The following is a 21,410-nucleotide window of genomic DNA, read 5'->3' on the forward strand; positions in this document are numbered from 1 at the left end:
TATGATCTAATTTTTCACCATGACAGTCACTTTGTTCCCACAACATCCTATTCAAAGACTTTCTGGTGACCTAAATCTGTCATTTTCTTTTAAAAGCCCCTGTTTTCCATCCTGTCCTTGATTTCCAGCTGTTCTTTGTGTTGATTACCATGAGTGATAATTTGGGGAGGCATGCAACATGTTTGCAAGCAAAGGGAATGAATGGTCTGGCATTTGAGGAAGGACTAAAAAAGACATTTCAGTCTGGAACCAGGCAAGCTGGAAGAATATGTTCTCAACAGCTTAAAGTAATGGATGTGGACTGAAAATGGCAAAAACAATCTTGAAAAAGAAGAACAAAGTTAAAGGACTCATACTTCCTGGTTTGAAAACTTATTACAAAGCTACAGTAATCAAGACAGGGTGGTAGTGGCATAAAGATAGACATATAGATCAATGGAATAGGATTGAGAGTCCAGAAGTAAACTCTTACATTCATGACAAATTTATTTCCAACAAATGTGCTAAGATAATTCAATGGAAGAAAGAATAATCCTTTTAACAAATGGTACTGGGACAATGGAATATCCACATGTAAAAGAGTGAAATTGGACATCTACCTCGCACCATACACAAAAATGAACTCAAAATGGATCATAAACTTAAATGTAAGAACTACATCTAGAAAACTCTTGGAAGAAAACATGGGAGTAAACCTTAGTGACCTTAATTTAGGCAATGGTTTCTTTGATATCATACCAAAAGCAAAGAAATAGCAGAAAAAAATAGCTAAATTGGACTTCATCCAAATTAAAACTTTTTGTGCTGCAAATGATACAATCAAGAAAATAAAAAGACAACCCACAAAATGGGAGAAGATATTTGCAAATCGTATGTCTGATAAGAGATTTGTATCCAGAATATATAAAGAACCCTGACAACCCAAGCTATAAGGACAAATAGCTCAATTAAAAAGTAGGAAAAGGAGGGAGGGGCAAGATGGCGGAAGAGTAAGACGCGGAGATCACCTTCCTCCCCACAGATACATGAGAAATACATCTACACGTGGAACTGCTCCTACAGAACACCCACTGAACGCTGGCAGAAGACGTCAGACCTCCCAAAAGGCAAGAAAATCCCCACGTACTTGGGTAGGGCAAAAGAAAAAAGAAATAACAGAGACAAAAGAATAGGGACGGGACCTGCACCAGTGGGAGGGAGCTGTGAAGGAGGAAAGGTTTCCACACACTAGGAAGCCCCTTCGTGGGCAGAGACTGCGGGTAGCAGAGGGGGGAAGCTTCGGAGCCACGGAGGAGAGCGCAGCCACAGTGGTGCGGAGGGCAAAGCGGAGATTCCCGCACAGAGGAGCGGTGCCGACCAGCACTCACCAGCCCGAGAGGCTTGTCTGCTCAGCCGCCGGGGCGGGCGGGGCCTGGGAGCTGGGGCTCGGGCTTCGGTGCTAGCCGGGAGGGAGTCCGGGAAAAAGACTGCAGCTGCCGAAGAGGCAAGAGAATTTTTCTCACCTCTTTGTTTCGCGGCGCGCAAGGAGAGGGGATTCAGAGCGCCGCCTAAACGAGCTCCAGAGATGGGCGCGAGCCGCGGCTATCAGCGCGGATCCCACAGCAACAGGGACGCAGAGGGAAAAACGGAGAGATTCCCGCACAGAGGCTCGGCGCCGAGCAGCACTCACCAGCCCGAGAGGCTTGTCTGCTCACCCGCCGGGGCGGGCGGGGGCTGGGAGCTGAGGCGCGGGCTTCGGTCGGATCCCAGGGAGAGGACTGGGGTTGGCTGCGTGAACACAGCCTGAAGGGTCTAGCGCACCACAACTAGCCGGGAGGGTGCACGAGAAAAAGTCTGCAGCTGCCGAAGAGGCAGGAGACTTTTTCTTGCCTCTTTGTTTCGCGGCGTGCAAGGAGAGGGGATTCAGAGCGCCACTTAAACGAACTCCAGAGACGGGCGCGAGCCGCGGCTATCAGCGCGGACCCCAGAGACGGGCATGAGACGCTAAGGCTGCTGCTGCCGCCACCAAACAGCCTGTGGGCGAGCACAGGTCATTCTCCACACCGCCCCTCCCGGGAGCCTGTGCAGCCCGCCACGGCCAGGCTCCCGTAATCCGGGGACAACTTCCCCGGGAGAGCGCACGGCGCGCCTCAGGCTGCTGCAACGTCACGCCGGCTTCTGCCGCCGCAGGCTCGCCCCGCCTCCTCCGTACCGCTCCCTCCCCCCGGCCTGACTGAGCCAGAGCCCCCGAATCAGCTGCTCCTTTAACCCCGTTCTGTCTGGGTGGGGAACAGACGCCCTCAGGGGACCTACATGCAGAGGCGGGTCCAAATCCAAAGCTGAACCCCGGGAGCTGTACGAACAAAGAAGAGAAAGGGAAATCTCTCCCAGCAGCCTCAGAAGCAGCGGATTAAAGCTCCACAAACAACTTGATGTGCCTGCATCTGTTGAATACCTGAATAGACAACGAATCATCCCAAATTTAGGAGATGGACTTTGGGAGCAGGATATATTAACTTTTCCCCTTTTCCTTTTTTTTGTGAGTGTAGATGTGTATGCTTCTGGGTGAGATTTTGTCTGTATAGCTTTGCTCTCACCGTTAGTCCTAGGGTTAGGTCCGTCCTTTTTTTTTTTTTTTTTTTTTGGGCTTAAAAATTTTTTTTTTCCCTAATAAATGTTTTCTTAATAATTTTTTCCTTATTTTCTATTTTTAAAAAAAATTTTAATAAGTTTTTTCATGTTTTTTATTTTAAAAAATTAAAAAATTTTTTTTCTTAATAAATTTTTTCTAAATAATTTTTTTCTTATTTTTAGTATAAAAAATTAATAAATCTATTTTTAAAAATTAAAAAAAAATTTTTTTTTCTTAATAAATTTACTCTTAATAATTTTTTTTCTTATTTTTTATTATAATTGCTTTATTTTATTTTATTTTATCCTCTTTTTTTCTTTCTTTCCATTTTTTCTCCCTTTTATTCTGAGCCGTGTGGATGAAAGGCTCTTGGTGCTCCAGCCAGGCATCAGGGCTGTGCCTCTGAGGTGGGAGAGCCAACTTCAGGACACTGGTCCACAAGAGACCTCCCAGCTCCACATAATACCAAACGGCGAAAATCTCTCACAGATCTCCATCTCAACATCAAGACCCAGCTTCACTCAACGACCAGCAAGCTACAGTGCTGGACACCCTATGCCAAACAACTAGCAAGAGAGGAACACAGCCCCATCCATTAACAGAGAGGCTGCCTAAAATCATAATAAGGCCACAGACACCCCAAAACACACCACCAGACGTGGACGAACCCACCAGAAAGACAACATCCAGCCTCATCCACCAGAACACAGGCACTAGTTCCCTCCACCAGGAAACCTACACAACCCACTGAACCAACCTTAGCCACTGGGGACAGATACCAAAAACAACGGGAACTACGAACCTGCAGCCTGTGAAAAGGAGACCCCAAACACAGTAAGATAAGCAAAATGAGAAGACAGAAAAACACACAGCAGATGAAGGAGCAGGGTCAAAACACACCAGACCTAACAAATGAAGAGGAAATAGGTAGTCTACCTGAAAAAGAATTCAGAATAATGATAGTAAGGATGATCCAAAGTCTTGGAAATAGAATAGACAAAATGCAAGAAACATTTAACAAGGACGTAGAAGAACTAAAGAGGAACCAAGAAACGATGACAAGCACAATAAATGAAATTAAAAATACTCTAGATGGGATCAATAGCAGAATAACTGAGGCAGAAGAACGGATAAGTGACCTGGAAGATAAAATGGTGGAAATAACTACTGCAGACCAGAATAAAGAAAAAAGAATGAAAAGAACTGAGGACAGTCTCAGAGACCTCTGGGACAACATTAAACGCACCAACATTCGAATTATAGGGGTCCCAGAAGAAGAAGAGAAAAAGAAAGGGACTGAGAAAATATTTGAAGAGATTCTAGTTGAAAACTTCCCTAATATGGGAAAGGAAATAGTTAATCAAGTCCTGGAAGCACAGAGAGTCCCATACAGGATAAATCCAAGGAGAAACACACCAAGACACATATTAATCAAACTATCAAAAATTAAATATAAAGAAAACATATTAAAAGCAGCAAGGGAAAAACAACAGATAACACACAAGGGCATCCCCATAAGGTTAACAGCTGATCTTTCAGCAGAAACGCTGCAAGCCAGAAGGGAGTGGCAGGATATACTTAAAGTGATGAAGGAGAAAAACCTACAACCAAGATTACTCTACCCAGCAAGGATCTCATTCAGATTTGATGGAGAAATTAAAACCTTTACAGACAAGCAAAAGCTGAGAGAGTTCAGCACCACCAAACCAGCTTTACAACAAATGCTAAAGGAACTTCTCTAGGCAAGAAACACAAGAGAAGGAAAACACCTACAATAACAAACCCAAAACATTTAAGAAAATGGGAATAGGAACATACATATCGATAATTACCTTAAATGTAAATGGATTAAATGCTCCCACCAAAAGACACAGACTGGCTGAATGGATACAAAAACAAGACCCATATATATGCTGTCTACAAGAGACCCACTTCAGACCTAGAGACACATACAGACTGAAAGTGAGGGGATGGAAAAAGATATTCCATGCAAATGGAAATCAAAAGAAAGCTGGAGTAGCAATTCTCATATCAGACAAAATAGACTTTAAAATAAAGACAATTACAAGAGACAAAGACGGACACTATATAATGATCAAGGGATCGATCCAAGAGGAAGGTATAACAATTGTAAATATTTATGCACCCAACATAGGAGCACCTCAATACATAAGGCAAATACTAACAGCCATAAAAGGGGAAATCGACAGTAACACAATCATAGTAGGGGACTTTAACACCCCACTTTCACCAATGGACAGATCATCCAAAATGAAAATAAATAAGGAAACACAAGCTTTAAATGATACATTAAACAAGATGGACTTAATTGATATTTATAGGACATTCCACCCAAAAACAACAGAATACACATTTTTCTCAAGTGCTCATGGAACATTCTCCAGGATAGATCATATCTTGGGTCACAAATCAAGCCTTGGTAAATTTTAAAAAATTGAAATCGTATCAAGTATCTTTTCCGACCACAACGCTATGAGACTAGATATCAATTACAGGAAAAGATCTGTAAAAAATACAAACGCATGGAGGCTACACAATACACTACTTAATAACGAAGTGATCACTGAAGAAATCAAAGGGGAAATCAAAAAATACCTAGAAACAAATGACAATGGAGACACGACGATCCAAAACCTATGGGATGCAGCAAAAGCAGTTCTAAGAGGGAAGTTTATAGCAATACAAGCCTACATCAAGAAACAGGAAACATCTCGAATAAACAACCTAACCTTGCACCTAAAGCAATTAGAGAAAGAAGAACAAAAAAACCCCAAAGCTAGCAGAAGGAAAGAAATCATAAAGATCAGATCAGAAATAAATGAAAAAGAAATGAAGGAAACAATAGCAAAAATCAATGAAACTAAAAGCTGGTTCTTTGAGAAGATAAACAAAATTGATAAACCATTAGCCAGACTCATCAAGAGAAAAAAGGAGAAGACTCAAATTAATAGAATTAGAAATGAAAAAGGAGAAGTAACCACTGACACTGCAGAAATACAAACGATCATAAGAGATTACTACAAGCAACTCTATGCTAATAAAATGGACAACCTGGAAGAAATGGACAGATTCTTAGAAATGCACAACCTGCCGAGACTGAACCAGGAAGAAATAGAAAATATGAACAGACCAATCACAAGCACTGAAATTGAAACTGTGATTAAAAATCTTCCAACACACAAAAGCCCAGGACCAGATGGCTTCACAGGCGAATTCTATCAAACATTTAGAGAAGAGCTAACACCTATCCTTCTCAAACTCTTCCAAAATATTGCAGAGGGAGGAACACTCCCCAACTCATTCTACGAGGCCACCATCACCCTGATACCAAAACCAGGTAAAGATGTCACAAAGAAAGAAAACTACAGGCCAATATCACTGATGAACATAGATGCAAAAATCCTCAACAAAATACTAGCAAACAGAATCCAACAGCACATTAAAAGGATCATACACCATGATCAAGTGGGGTTTATTCCAGGAATGCAAGGATTCTTCAATATACGCAAATCAATCAACGTGATACATCATATTAACAAATTGAAGGAGAAAAACCATATGATCATCTCAATAGATGCAGAGAAAGCTTTCGACAAAATTCAACACCCATTTATGATAAAAGTCCTGCAGAAAGTAGGCATAGAGGGAACTTTCCTCAACATAATAAAGGCCGTATATGACAAACCCACAGCCAACATTGTCCTCAATGGTGAAAAACTGAAACCATTTCCACTAAGATCAGGAACAAGACAAGGTTGCCCACTCTCACCACTATTATTCAACATAGTTTTGGAAGTGTTAGCCACAGCAATCAGAGAAGAAAAAGAAATAAAAGGAATCCAAATCGGAAAAGAAGAAGTAAAGCTGTCACTGTTTGCAGATGACATGATACTATACATAGAGAATCCAAAAGATGCTACCAGAAAACTACTAGAGCTAATCAATGAATTTGGTAAAGTAGCAGGATACAAAATTAATGCACAGAAATCTCTTGCATTTCTATACACTAATGACGAAAAATCTGAAAGTGAAATTAAGAAAACACTCCCGTTTACCATTGCAACAAAAAGAATAAAATACCTAGGAATAAACCTACCTAAGGAGACAAAAGACCTGTATGCAGAAAATTATAGGACACTGATGAAAGAAATTAAAGAGGATACAAATAGATGGAGAGATATACCATGTTCTTGGATTGGAAGAATAAACATTGTGAAAATGACTCTGCTACCCAAAGCAATCTACAGATTCAATGCAATCCCTATCAAACTACCACTGGCATTTTTCACAGAACTAGAACAAAAAATTTCACAATTTGTATGGAAACACAAAAGACCCCGAATAGCCAAAGCAATCTTGAGAACGAAAAATGGAGCTGGAGGAATCAGGCTCCCTGACTTCAGACTATATTACAAAGCTACAGTAATCAAGACAGTTTGGTACTGGCACAAAAACAGAAATATAGATCAATGGAACAGGATAGAAAGCCCAGAGATAAGCCCACGCACATATGGTCACCTTATCTTTGATAAAGGAGGCAAGCATATACAGTGGAGAAAAGACAGCCTCTTCAATAAGTGGTGCTGGGAAAATTGGACAGGTACATGTAAAAGTATGAAATTAGAACACTCCCTAACACCATACACAAAAATAAACTCAAAATGGATTAAAGACCTAAGTGTAAGGCCAGACACTATCAAACTCTTAGAGGAAAACATAGGCAGAACACTGTATGACATAAGTCACAGCAAGATCCTTTTTGACCCAGGTCCTAGAGAAATGGAAATAAAAACACAAATAAACAAATGGGACCTAATGAAACTTAAAAGCTTTTGCACAGCAAAGGAAACCATAAACAAGACCAAAAGACAACCCTCAGAATGGGAGAAAATATTTGCAAATGAAGCAATGGACAAAGGATTAATCTCCAAGATTTACAAGCAGCTCATGCAGCTCAATAACAAAAAAACAAACAACCCAATCCAAAACTGGGCAGAAGACCTAAATAGACATTTCTCCAAAGAAGAGATACAGATTGCCAACAGACACATGAAAGAATGCTCAACATCGTTAATCATTAGAGAAATGCAAATCAAAACTACAATGAGGTATCATCTCACACCGGTCAGAATGGCCATCATCAAAAAATCTAGAAACAATAAATGCTGGAGAGGGTGTGGAGAAAAGGGAACACTCTTGCACTGTTCGTGGGAATGTAAATTGATACAGCCACTATGGAGAACAGTATGGAGGTTCCTTAAAAAACTAAAAATAGAACTACCATATGACCCAGCAATCCCACTACTGGGCATATACCCTGAGAAAACCATAATTCAGAAAGAGTCATGTACCAAAATATTCATTGCAGCTCTGTTTACAATAGCCAGGACATGGAAGCAACCTAGGTGTCCATCATCGGATGAATGGATAAAGAAGATGTGGCACATATATACAATGGAATATTACTCAGCCATAAAAAGAAATGAAATGGAGGTGTTTGTAATGAGGTGGATGGAGTTAGAGTCTGTCATACAGAGTGAAGTAAGTCAGAAAGAGAAAAACAAATACAGTATGCTAACACATATATATGGAATCTAAGGGAAAAAAAAAAAAAAAAGAGGTCATGAAGAACCTAGTGGCAAGATGGGAATAAAGACACAGACCTACTAGAGAATGGACTTGAGGATATGGGGAGGGGGAGGGGTGAGATGTGACAGGGTGAGAGAGTGTCATGGACATATATACACTACCAAATGTAAAATAGATAACTAGTGGGAAGCAGCCGCATAGCACAGGGAGATCAGCTCGGTGCTTTGTGACCACCTAGAGGGGTGGGATAGGGAGGGTGGGAGGGAGGGAGATGCAAGAGGGAAGAGATATGGCAACATATGTATATGTGTAACTGATTCACTTTGTTGTAAAGCAGAAGCTAGCACACCATTGTAAAGCAATTATACTTCAATAAAGATGTTTAAAAAAAAAAAAAAAGAACTTGGTAAATTTGAAAAAAAAAAAAAAAAAAGTAGGAAAAGAATATTGAATATACCTTTATCCTAAGAAAATATACAAATGGCCAATGTGCACATGAAAAGATGCTCAACATCATTAGTCAGTAGGGAAATGCCAGGCAAAACTACAATGAAATACCTATAACTTCAAACTAACTAGGATGATTATAATAAAAAAGGTGCGTAAGCAAGCTTAGTGAGAGGAGAGTGTTGGAGAGGTCTCTGAGCCCTGACGTTCCAGGATGATTTCATCAGGCATAAGGATCTTAGACCAGGGAAAGATGAGTGGAGACAGAGGCAAAAGTTTTAGCCAGCCTGCGGAGGCCAGTGCAAATACCCAGAGTATGAATCACTGATCAGACACACTCCACGTGCCTTGTGGCTTGATGAGGAGCCAGGGCCTCAGAAACCAGAACATTCTTAGCCAGTTGATGGAGATGATGGTGCATTTGCTGTAGATCACTGAAGAACATATCATGCAGCTGATGACCAAGCACATGCAGCAGGACCTGGTGCTGGAAGAGCAGAGGCACAATCAGGCCAGTCAGGAGCAGGAAGCCCTCCTGGGCCACTTAATATGCCAACTGGTGTACCTCCTGTAGTCTGGGGCCATGGGTGGCCTGGGATTCCAACTGTCTTGCCCTTCCCAGGACTCTAGGGGTGAAGTCAGAGGTGGGCAGTGGGCCCAGCAGCCAGGCAGCCTGACCAACTAGTTCATCAACGGAGTGATTTTGAAGCTGCATTTGCCAGCCATGACCTATCCAACTGTGGGACTGACATCTCTGCCTTGTACCATTCCAGCTTCTAGGGCTACAAGAACTGCCATGGAGACAAATACCATGAGGACAAGAACACTTTGGGTTTCATTAATCTTGTTACCAGTGAGAATAAGCTGTGCATTGATCTGATTACTGAAATCTTGAATCAGAGTGACATGAACTGCATTGAGGAGATCCTGCTGCAATATCCTGATTAGAGAGGGCAACCATCCCTGTGGGAAGAAGTGGGCTCGTTCCTGACCTACTACTGCAAGACACCTGCCCACCTGGATCCAGAAAACTTGCTTGTTCTAAATGGCTGCCACCCTGTCTTCTCCGTGCTGGCCATAGTGCTGTGCGATTCAGGCGAGGCCTTTCTGACCCCTCACCACCTTCTATGGTGGCTTCCTCTTCAGCTCCCACCGGTATGTGAAAGTTGAGCTTGCCCACCCGGACAGTGAGATCACTGATGTGAACATCCATCCTTTCCAGCTCATGTGTAGAAGGTGGAGCAAGCCCCACTTGAGGCTATTCTTAAGGGCAGTGAGGTCAGAGACCTTGTGTTAATTAACCCTCAGAATCCTCTGGGTGACCTCTACTCCTGGGACCCACTGAAGGAGTACCTGGAATTTGCCAAGAGGTGCAACCTATGTGTCATTATAGATGAGATTTACATGCTATCTGTGTTGGATGAATACATTATATTTCACAGTGTTCTGGGCATGGAAAGTTTGCCTGGTTTCAACAGGGCCCACGTGATCTGAAGCACCAGTAAGGATTTTATCATTTCTGGCTTCTGCTTTGGCACTCTGTAGACCCACAACAAGGAAGTGGGCTCTGCCGTGAGCTCCTCTGGCTGCCTCTGCAGCGTTTCTGGCATCACCCAGCACAAACTGTGTTGGCTGCTCCAGGACAGAGAACAGATTGACAAAGCGTATCCACCTGCTGACCCTCACAGGTACATCATTAACAAGTTGAAGGCATTGAAGATCCCCTTTCTCAATTGTGGCTCTGGCCCCTATATCTGGGTCAACTTGGAAAACTTCCTGGACCTGTGTGCATTTGAGGAAGAGCTGCTCCTCCAATGCTGCTTCCTGAACAATAAGCTGATATTGTCCCGTGGTGAGACCTACAAGTATAAGAAGCCTGGAATTTTCCACCTAATCATGGTGGATAATCTCATCGGGCTAAAACACACTTCCCGCATCAGTTCTATCAGGTGGTAGTGAAGCAGAAGCAGGATTTGATAGCGAAGCAGCAGGAGGATGTGCAGAGGGAGTGAGCGCTCTGCCCTCCAGTCAGTCACTCCAGCCAGTCACAACGCTCAGGGGGCCCTGCTATCAGCCTCTGGTCCAGAAGGCTGGGGCACTGAACCGGTGCTGTGACTGAGGAAACAACGGGCTCCTCCAGGAATGGGCTCATGTGACGCAGTCATCAACCTCCTTCAGCTGAGCATGTGTAATTTTTGGAAGCTTTGCATCTTTTTAGTCTCTGCTAGCCGTTGTGTGTGCAAAACATTTTTATCGGTTGGGGCCGAAAAGCCTACAGGAATAAAGGGAACTTCCTGGGGCCCTATTTAGATGGGTGTATTTTTGTATCTGATGTCCTCTAAATTCTATATTCTCTTAAATTCCGGGCCTGTTCTATTTCTTGTTGATATTTTTCATAATCACCTTTGGGAGCTAGATGATTTTTTTGTCTTTCAAAAATTCTAAAGCAGGTTGAATGTGAAGAATAATGTCAGAGGCAGGCCAGAAAGGAAGGGAAAAGATGATCCCTAACTGATGGAGCACATTCCAGGCGTTGGAGGCACTGTCCCATAGGATCCTGACAAGATCACACCATCCTTACCCATGAATGACTGAATGGCAGGGTGGGGATTGAATTCCAGAAGTTCCTGCTTCCGAATATCAGTTCTTTCCATTCTTGCCTTTTCAAAAGACTTTTAAAATGAATCTCTGTGACAAGCCTGGGGTCTTCCATTTCTATCTCTAGTGTTTTCAACTGTTCTAATCACACCACTTGTGAGTTTCTCTGCAAAGCTTTTGCATATCTGAGCTTCAGGCTGAGCACTGATGCTGTGAGATGGGTGGGGCAGGGACCACCATCATTTTATAGATGATGAAAGGGCTTTTAGCACCAACTGGTGGCTTTGGTCAATCACTTCGGTTTGTGGCCATCTTCCCTCTCTTGAGTCTATGTTTGGTGGTTCTTGTTCTTCAATGACAATTTTCCTTTTAAAACATCAACAAAAAGCAGCATACCAACGAATCCCAATTCTTGAAGGTTGTTGTTTTTATTTAATACCAGAGAGTGTTCTTTAGAAATCGACTACAGCTAATAAAAACATAAAGGGAATTCATTGGAAAGATGAAGGAGTTATTGTGACCAGAGATGCTCTTGGGATCTCTGTTAACAGCAGCTAATAGACAGTCTCACCAGGGAACCGTCCCTGGGATGGAAGCGTGGTGCCTTCCGTGGAAGGGATAGGCTGTTTCTGTCTTCTGTTGCAAAGATTCAAGTAAGAGAGTGGAGAAAAAGAACATTTTCACATCTACAAGCATGGAATCTCCCTCCATTATTTAGGTCTTTAATTTCTCTCAGCAACGTTTTTCTGGATTTCAGTGTAAAAATCTTACATACATTTTGTTAAATTTATCACTATATTATGCTTTTCATGTTATTTTAAAAGTATTGTTTATTAATTCATTTTCTAATTATTTGTTGCTAGTATATTGAAATAACTGATGTTAGTATATTGTATCTTGTATCTATCAAGAACATTGAAGGCTCTGAGGTTTTACCCTACTTGCAAGCTAACAGGTTTCACGAATGCTGACAGAAGGCATGAGAAGCCTGGGTCAGAGACAAATGACAACTTATTACTGACGGTAATAGCAGTAATCAGAGTATGACTTTTGCTTTGGTTCCCCAAGCCCTGCTTTCTACAGGGCAAAATGTGGAGGACCAAGTGATGCCTGCATAGGCAGTGGGGTGGGTTGCAGGAGAAGAGACCCACACGTAGGGAACCTGATTCTTTTATAATCAGCAGTAAGCCTGCCTGAACTTTAGCCCTGAGAGAGGCATTATTTTTACTATGCTGAATAATTATAGTCATAATTTTAGTTCAACAATCCTTGTTTTACAGGTAAGGATACTGAGTCCAGTGAGGAAACCCAAGCTTTTACATCCATTTCTTTTCTTCTTTTTATCCCCGTGGTGCTTATTCTTGGTCAGTCTATTACCTCTTGTCTAGTTTATTGTCACAGATTCCCATATACTATGCCAATCTTCCTAAAGTTCTTCTTTGATTATTTGTTAGTTACTTAATTAGTTAAGATGCTATTAATTCTTTAATAAATACATGTTGAACATTCTGTTTGTTTCACCCATGTTCCAGCCTCTGAAGTAAACATGACAGAGTTGTGCTGGTCATGCCGCATGAAGTTTATTTTTCATCTTCTGGTAAGGGAGACAGATGATAAATAAACAACAAAATGTATGTGTCTCTGTGTGAGAAGGAAATATGTTAGGTAATGCTATGAAGAAAACTAAAGCAAAGTATAAAAGTATAGAATGGTGGTGTGGAAGGTGCTATTTTTGATTTATCCCAGCAGGTACAACAGTGAAGTGAGGGACCCAGGTAAGCAAAGATCTGAGGGGAAAGCACGGCAGTAATGATGTACCAACCAACAAGTGCAAAGGCCCTGAGGCAGGAAAACCTTGATGAATTTGACAAAGAGCAAGAAGGTCAGTGTGGCTGGAACAGAGCAAATCTGGTGACGATCGGTAGGAGATAAAGTCAGAAAACATACAGAATGGCCAGGTCATCAGAGTCCCATGCCCCAACCTGTTCAAATGTTTCCATATATTTCAATGAACAAAATTCAGACGCCTTGATTGGGTAACCAAGGCTCCCCACTGCCTATTTTTTTTTTAACCTTTTCCAACTTTACTTTCATAGCCCCCTAACATGAATTCTTCACATCAGCCCAGCTAGTGTATTCATCAGACCCCAAGTTACTTTTCATAGCTCTGCTACTAGAACTTTTTTCCACTATACAACCTCTGACTATTGAAATTGGCAAGATAGGTCTAGTTCAAAAGTCCTGCTTGTCAGTGCCATGTATGAAGTTATATCTCCACGTTAGAATTTATGTGTGTGTGTGCGTTTTGTCTTTTCTATAGTGCATTCCAAGCTCCTAGAGACTTGCTCATAGCACCTTTGTATCTCATTTATATCTGGTGTGGAGTCTTATAGATATTAAAATATGATTTAAAGGTTTTTTGATTAAAGAACCATATGTTTATAACTTTGGAAGAAAAAAAGATTGCAAAGTTGCATCCTTTCATCTGAAGGATAAAATAGGGGAATGATAGAAACATACATTATAATTTATTTCTAGATTGTTAGTTAGCTGTTATTGAGTAAATACTTATATGAATGAGAAAATCTCATAGAGGAATGATCTAGGTTTTTCCCAAGTATGGTAAATTCTCACATCCTTAAACAAAAAATACTTTTTAATCGCTTTTCATCTGGAGAATAGACTGTGTAAACTAAACCATCACTTATGAATCTCCCATTGTAAATAATGAAACTATAAAATTGTAGATGATATACATTAAAATAACAATGTATTTATTATAATAATTTATAATAATAATATAATTAATATAATAATATAACATAATTTGTTATAATAATAATAAACTCTTAAAATAATATACATTTCTTTTAAGAGTTCCAGTACTCTCAGAAGATTTTATCAGTGGTATCATTGACAAGGAAATTGTACAGTTTGTTTCAAATACATTTAGGAAACTGGAATTGATTTTTTCTCAAGGCTTTTACAAACTCATCTTTCAAGACCTGCTATAATTTTGATGTCTCAAAGTAATACAAGCAACTTTGTGCCCAGTTTGTCTCTTTTTTTTCTCTTTTTCTTGTTCTTATTGCTTTTTCTTTCCTTCCAAATTGTGAGTTTTCTTTGTTGTTTTGTTAAAAGCATGCATACTAATTTTAAAGATCAAATACTATGGAATATATATAACCAAAAATATCATTCACATAAAAATATTATTAGCATTTTAATTTAATATTCTTTAATCTGTATCTCTATTTCACTTAGTATTATTGAATGGATATCAATAAATATAGATCTATATCTTTATTTTAATTACCTCACAATATTTTTTTGCATGTTTGTGTATACTTAGTTCCCACTTATTTCTAAGGACCATATTTCTGGTTTCAGAAGGAATGCATTATCTTCCACTGAAATAATGGAAGAATTATTGTTATGAAATAATACTTCCATGAAATAATTTTACAAGCAATGTTGAACATTTAAGGATGCTTTAATATTTTGTAGTGACATCAATTTTTCAATAGAAAATATTTGGCCAAGCGTGACATAGACAACGTACATTTGAGCTTGGGTGAGTTTCTAGAGGTGATTTAAATGCTATGTGATAAAGTTATTTTTACCCTAGCTCATTGGTTCTTAATCCTGGCTGCATATTATACTCATGCCTTGAACTTTTAAAAAATATTGACACCCAGACTACCTCCCAAACCAATGAGATTAAATCTTTGGATGAAACCAGGGCTTCTGCTGGTTTTAGAAGCTTCTAGGTGAATATGAAGAGAGAGGGTTGAGAACCACTGAGACTATTTCTAAAATAATTTGTGCAGAATTTATATCACAAGCTTAATTTAAAATTTGTGTCTTTTTAATTTTGAGGAGAATGGAAGTTTATCTTAAAATCGGGGAAATGTGTATACATATAGAGTTTGTTCATTCTAGTTTGTAGAATCTCTTTTTCTGTATGCAACTTACTCCTAGATATTCTATGAGAATCAAAATTAAAGCTATTGGATGGTTTGAAAATAATATCTTATGGCTACTTATCTTTCTACTGAGTACATGCCACAGTGGTTATCTTGAAAGCTCCAAGCTCCTGGAAAAACATTAGTTTGTGAAAGTTTTATTCTAAGTGGAACATTTTGATAATGCAGCATTTTGGATTAGCTGAATTGAAGTATATATGGTTTCCTTTGAAAGAGGACAAAATGTAAGAAGGGGGAGGAAAACAGGAAAGGTGAGAGGGAGTTTACTGTCACTTTAAGTGACAGAACTGAATTTTGATATGAATGATGCCTCAAGGCTGTAGGGTTAGGTAGGGACAATATCTTACTTTTCATTTCACCAGCTACAGAAATAAATGGAACTTTGTCTACTTGCACAAACTTCAAAGCATGAAAACCTAAAAGCATCCAATAAAGGTGGTTTTCATTGAAATAAAGTCTATAGAAAGCAGTGTTTTCAATGAAACATTGACAAATGATAGGTAAAAATATCTCACGAAAACACTGATTTTTTTTTTTTTTTGGTGTTTCTCTTTCTTGTATTTTTTTTTAAAAATCACACATAAAATGATGGTAGGGTAATGGCTAAAGGGCAACTCTGAACAAATGGAAAACTTTTGTCTTCGAATTAACGTTATCTCAATTCTCAAATACCAGGAGCGTTTGCATTTTGAATAGAATTTTAAGACATACTGTCATGAAAGAAAAGTAATGAAAACATATTTGCTGCTGTTAAGAGTTTGTAAAACAGGCTAAGATGCAGGAAATAAATCAATATAACTGGATTTTTTCACCCAATTATTACTGTGTAGGTGTGGTATTTTGAATCTAAGATTATTATAGACTACACCTCTCACAAAATAATTCAGGGGTGGTTTTTGTTTGTGTTTCTTTAAAATTTCATAAGCAGTTATAACAAATTGAAATAAATTATTTGATGCCATTTAATGATAAGTGTACTTTGCAAGTTTTGTTTTTGAATTGTTTGTGTTTAAGTCCGTAAAGAACCCACATTACTGTTACAGCATAATTTATTGTTGTAGCAAATACTCACTGATCAGGACTGACTATTTAATAGTAGGCAGTCCTATAATTTCATGTGAAAATTATGTGGAAAAAAATAAACAGGATAACTCAGACAACTGTGGAGGTTTTCAATATCTAGAAATTTGACAATATGTAGATAAAATGGTCAGATAATTATTTCAATATTTTAAAATATTGGGATAATCTTTAGGTATAAAATTATACTTCCTCTTCTCCATAAATTAAATGATCTTTCATTTAAAGAGATGGCTTTAGATAACAGCACTTCACAGATAAAAGGGTTTTGTAAAAGCTCTTGAAATTCAGACAATTAACACTCCTGGAGCACTGCGTTCACAAAATGATTTAGAAAACTATCAAAAATAGAAGAGATAAATGAAAAGTTTTTAATGAGCAGAATTTCCAAATTGATCACTAGAATCAATCAGAGTTTAAGTCATTTTTCCTGGGAATGATTTAGGGCAAATAGGTATGAGATGGTGGGACTGGACCAAAAAGTGTTCTTCTCTTTTTTTTCCTTCCAGTTTTATTGAGATATAATTGACATACTGTATAAGTTTAAGCACTATATGTTTAAAGTGTACAGCATAATACTTTTACTCAGATATATCATGAAATGATTACCACAATAAGTTTCGTGAACATCCATAATCTCAAATAGATACAAAATAAAAGAAAAATATTTTTCCTTGTGATGAGAACTCTTAGGATTTACTCTTTTAACAACTTTCATATATAACTTGCAGCCTTGTTAATTATTTATCGTGTTGTACATTACATTCCTGGCCGTTATTTATCTTATAACTGGAAGTTGGTACCTTTTGCCTATCTTCATCCAATTCTCCCTTATTCCCACCCACCGTGTCCTACTTTTTTAATCCTAAGAGTGCATACTTAAAGAATTTAGTTATGATCATGTGATTTTTTTTCACATCACTATTTTTTGTTTCAGTTCTGTTCTAGCCTGAGCTCAGAATTGTACTGCTTGAAGCAGTGTTACAGTAAGTCCCCGACATATGAACCTTCAAGTTGCGAACTTTCAAAGATGCAAACGTGCGTTCGCATGTCCAGTCAGGTAAGTTAGTTCACGTGTCTGGCGTACATTGTCACGTGCGTGCATCCTCTACAGGTGGTTGTGCTTTTGTGTTCTTTACTGTACAGTACTGTATAGAGTACAGTAGTACAGTATCTTTATTTCAAGCCCAGGATGTCCGGAAGCAAGCGTAAAAGCAGCAGTGATGTAGCTGGTAATGCTAAGAAGCTCCAAGTGTTAATGATGGAAACAAAAGTGAAAATGATTGAGAGTGGAGCGAGGCAAAAAGATGGTAGACCTGATGGAATTGGAGGCCCAGAGAAAGGACAAAGAAAGAAAAGAGGAAGAAGAAGTAACTGAAGAACCGAAGAGATTCAGGACACAGGAAATGGCAAGGGCATTTTCTTTATTTGAGGAGGCACTGTTAGTTTTTGAGGCACAGGACCCGAACATAGAATGGTACACGAAGGTTGCAGCAACTGCTCACAATGCAATCCAGTGCTACCGTGTCATCTATGATGAGAAAAAAAGAGCTACTACCCAGACATCACTGGATCACTTTTTTTCAAGAGGGTAGATAGAATTGAATCCAGCAAGGAACCAGAACCTGTGCCATCAACATCAGGCGTGAGTGAAATTGCAGCTTGCCCTCTGTCTCCTATTGCTGACGATCCTTCAGCTTTATCATCTCCCACCTCCTCTCCCTCCTCCAGTCGGTAACTCTTCTTGCCTGTTCACTCGATGCCAGCCCCTGTATGCCAGCTGTTGTACTGTACTATTGTACTTTTCAAGGTACTGTACTGTAAGATTAAAAATGTTTCCTTTATTTTTTGTGTTTGTTTTTTTATGTATTATTTGTGTGAAAAGTATTATAAACCTATTACAGTGCAGTGCTATATAGCTGATTGTGTTAGTTGGGTACCTAGGCTAACTTTGGTAGACTTACGAACAAATTGGAGTTATAAATGTGCTCTCAGAATGGAACTTGTTCGTATGTAGGGGACTTAACTGTAATTTCAGCTTATGTGAAAATTTTGTGTTAGAGTTAAATATTACTTTTATTTTGCACTAAATATGATAGTGGGTGGAGGGAAGCTATGAAAAAAATGTACAGTATTAGGTAAGCCTAATTGCATACGGTGATGAGAACATGTAAGTGGTAACCAGGAGCTCTGAGTTCTGGCTTAAAATTTGCCTCATTCTCCTTGTGTGGCCGTGGCAAATCATTTAACTTCCCTGTGGTTCTGTTACTTCATCTGTCAGATACAGACAATAATATCTATGCATTCATTCACAGATTACAAATTCCTTAAGGGCAGAGATCTTGTCATTTTCGAGAGATTTTTTCCTAGCATTTTTTATAGTGCTAGGCACTGGTAGGTACTTGAAAACAGTTGGTCTAAAGTTTAATAGGTGAATGAAATGAATTGAGGCATTAGGCACACAATTTATTGAAAATTGTAAATATTAAATAATTATACCATGGTATTATCAAAGAAAACATGTAGATGGATTATGGAGACATATGTCAATTAAGTTTGATTACTTTCATTAAATCGAAGATGATAACCGTACGATTTAGCAGAAATATCACTGCACTGGGAATCAGGAGACTTAGGGTCCAAGAACAGCCTGGAGTCCCCCCCAAAGGCACTGAGTCATGGAGTTGTGTAGGTGGAAATGTTCTCCGAGGTGTACTTCTCTTTGTTATTTTATGGAAGAGGAAAGCAGCGCTCATGTATCTGTGGACCTAGAGCTGCTGATAACCAGGTCTCTTTGCTTCATCTTTCAAGCTCTTCCTTCCATGACTTGGCCAAGTCCCTGACTACACTAGCTGGTTGTCTTCTCTAAAAGGTTGAGCTAGGTGATCACAAGAGTTTCTTAGGGTTACAAATTTCAGATCATTTATGGGGGATATCTCTTTCTTTCTTGGTTTTTATTTCCTATTCGCATCTTTAGTAAATTAAAACAAGCCTTCCTTCAACACATGGATGGATAAAAGATACTTCAATAATGTTTGTTGTCACCTTGCTGACACTTTATTTCTGAATGAAACAAATGAACCACAAAATAACAACAGCAACTCTATAATACATTTTAAAGGAGCTTGATTCTCAGACTTCTTCGCCATGGAATTTGTCTGGCCTTTTCCCATTCCAACTTGTGCAAGGCTTAATCATGTTTCAAGGCAAAACATTTCCAAAGTTGCTAGTGAATATGGAGCATACAGTTCTGGAATCACTCCTGGTAACCTGAACAAACTATTCTGCAAACTTTCATTATATGGGGGGAAGGAGACCACAGTGACAGGAAGGCCCTTCTTGCCAAATGGGTAAAGTTAGAAAGAAAACAGGATGTTGACATGGAGAAGAAACGAAGAGTTGCCTGAAATCCTTCAGAGAATGCAGAAGTTTCCACAATTGTTTTACTCTCTGGTAACGATTAAGGATGCTTTAAATTTGTTGTGCCTTAGAAAGTTAGGTGTTGAAACATTGAATATCCATTAACATTTTAAAATATTACATTTTTCTATCTATCTTTCTTTTTAAAAAAATTCCCTTCCAAGAGATTTATTAGTTTCCAAGGTTCGGACCCACCCTGATCTTTCAATGAGGGCCCCACCTCTCTCAGGAATCCATGTTGTTTACTGATGTATACTTACCAAGGCTGTAAGAGGCATTGTCATTATTTCCTGGTTTCTCATTCATTTGTGCAGTTGTCAAGGCAATACATGGAAAGGTGAGTCCGAATACCTGGGTCTTACTGTTAAATCTTATTTGGTGACATTGAGCAAGAACCTCTCTAGGCTGGTTTCCTCACCTATTCTATCCTCAACCTGGGGGTCCCCAAACCCCTCTGGGTCCTTTAGGATGTCAAGGGAATCTGAAAGCTTTATTGAATTTTAAATAAAGCTTAATTGAAATCAATTATGTCGTTCTCAATTGGGTCACATGGTCTGAAAAAAACTGTTTCTTTACTTTTTACAGCAATAATAGCAGTTTAATGTAACCCCACAAGTGGTCCCATGTTGAGCAGCTATTCTGATCGAAAGTCATTATGTGCATTAAATTATTTAATTAATAAATTATAATTTGGTAGGTACAAACGTGTAAGGCAAAAGACATTGAGGGAAAAAAGGAATATTGTATTTTTTGAAGGGTCGAAGATGGGAACCCATGCACTGGGGCATCTCTAAACTGTTCCAGCTCCAGGATTCTAGGTCAGGGGTTGGTGAACTTTTTCTGTAAAGGACCACATAGAAATTATTTTAGATTTTGTCTGCCAAATGATCTCTTCCATAGCTACTCAGTTTTGCCACTATAGTATGAAAGCAGCCATAAACGATATGTAAATGAATGGATTTGTCTGTGTTCTAATAAAACTTTATTTATAAACACAACCAGTGGGCCACATTTGGCCAGCTGACACTAGTTTGCTGACACCTGTATTTGGTGATCCCTGAAACTCTGAGACTGCTTACTCATCAAGGAAATGAATACAGAGATGGAAGGAAAGATAAGCAGGCAGGAATATTTTATGCTTATTAAAGGCTTGTACCCCAGTTTCCTGTTCCAGGTGCAGTGATTATAAAATGATGTCAGATAAATTAAGCTTTTAGAAAAGATTTTCAATAATTGATGCCCTCATGTTGTCCTACTTGCTCTCATAAACTCAAGCCTAGCTTCATGGTAGCCAGCACTGAGGACAATAGTTGGATGCAAAATAAGTTGTAGCAGCTTTAACCAAAGAGTATGCTGCAGGGCACCAAGCTCAGTCCTCCTTTTGAGATTCCTAACTGGGGCAAGTAGAAGACTTAGTACGGTGGACAGAAAGTCCCAGAAGATGGTTTGTACTCTCTATGGCAGAAGCTCCTAGTTTGGACCAAATATCTATTTTTTTCCTTCCTTTTCACCAGAACTTCTCATTTGTAGCTGCAATCATGGCTGCTTGGGCTAAATATTTATTTTCTGGCTTTTTACATCTGGTTATGGGTTTTTGACTAAGGTTTGGCTAATGGGATGTAAACAGAAGTGTGTATATGACTTTAGGGAAATATTCT

General features: G+C 39.2%; 1 long non-coding RNA gene and 1 pseudogene across 2 annotated transcripts in view; both read left to right on the top strand.

The window, feature by feature from the left end:
• Positions 1-21,410, top strand: part of LOC133089645 (uncharacterized) — a 96,785-nt gene that overhangs the window by 53,299 nt on the left and 22,076 nt on the right. Inside the window, exon 2 of one of the 2 annotated variants that reach the window (XR_009700729.1) lies at positions 17,270-17,392. The exons of the other annotated variant lie outside the window; for it this stretch is intronic. This is a non-coding gene — a long non-coding RNA (uncharacterized LOC133089645). The remainder of the gene's footprint in view (positions 1-17,269; positions 17,393-21,410) is intronic. 2 annotated transcript variants of the gene reach the window in all.
• On the top strand, positions 8,985-10,680 carry LOC133089644 (probable inactive 1-aminocyclopropane-1-carboxylate synthase-like protein 2; annotated as a pseudogene).

This window comes from Eubalaena glacialis, chromosome 4, assembly GCF_028564815.1.
Source record: "Eubalaena glacialis isolate mEubGla1 chromosome 4, mEubGla1.1.hap2.+ XY, whole genome shotgun sequence".
NCBI lineage: Eukaryota > Metazoa > Chordata > Mammalia > Artiodactyla > Balaenidae > Eubalaena > Eubalaena glacialis.